A 620-nucleotide genomic window follows, 5' to 3' on the forward strand; every position below is an offset into this window, starting at 1 on the left:
AAAATTTTTGTCTGTCAATTTTGTACCATGTCAGTTGGGAAATCTTTCATCGTACTTAATATATAGGTCCCATTACCATAGTAACTGAGTACTTCCCATTTTAATTGTACTTATCCTTGCAAGGTAGAGAGATGCCTTCTTTACCTTTTAATACATGGAGAACTGTTACAAAGATGCTTGCGTGCTATAGCATCACTCAGGAATTCTGTAGGGGGATAATTAATCAAGTTTGGGTTTCCCAAGTTCCAGGTTAGTGCCCCAAGCACTGGACCATGCAGAGATTGTTAGGGCCCCCTGAGTGTGTTGAAATCCCAAATATATTTAGGTATTGTGTGAAGAAATCTTGGTGTATTTTCACAATGATGTTTGTGTGGAGAGAGGGAGAGATGCCAACATTGATTTCTTAACTGTGGCATTATATAGCTAGAATATGTAATGGCCAAATTAGCCATGGAGGTCAAACTATGATGATCAGTTCACCCATGTGACATAATTTAACCTGCACTGATTGAGTTCACAGTGATTGCAATGAAATGCAGATGGGAATCACCCTGCAGTGTAGACAAGATTATTTAGCTGCTGTGTTGGGCTTGGATGGTATCTTGTTCCTTCTTTCCCTT

General features: G+C 39.4%; 1 protein-coding gene across 1 annotated transcript in view; it reads left to right on the plus strand.

Annotated features, from left to right (window-relative positions):
• COP1 (COP1, E3 ubiquitin ligase) overlaps positions 1-620 on the plus strand; it is a 210,567-nt gene that overhangs the window by 53,606 nt on the left and 156,341 nt on the right. The window lies entirely within an intron of this gene.

Source organism: Alligator sinensis, unplaced genomic scaffold (assembly GCF_000455745.1).
Source record: "Alligator sinensis unplaced genomic scaffold, ASM45574v1 scaffold31_1, whole genome shotgun sequence".
Classification (NCBI taxonomy): Eukaryota; Metazoa; Chordata; order Crocodylia; family Alligatoridae; genus Alligator; species Alligator sinensis.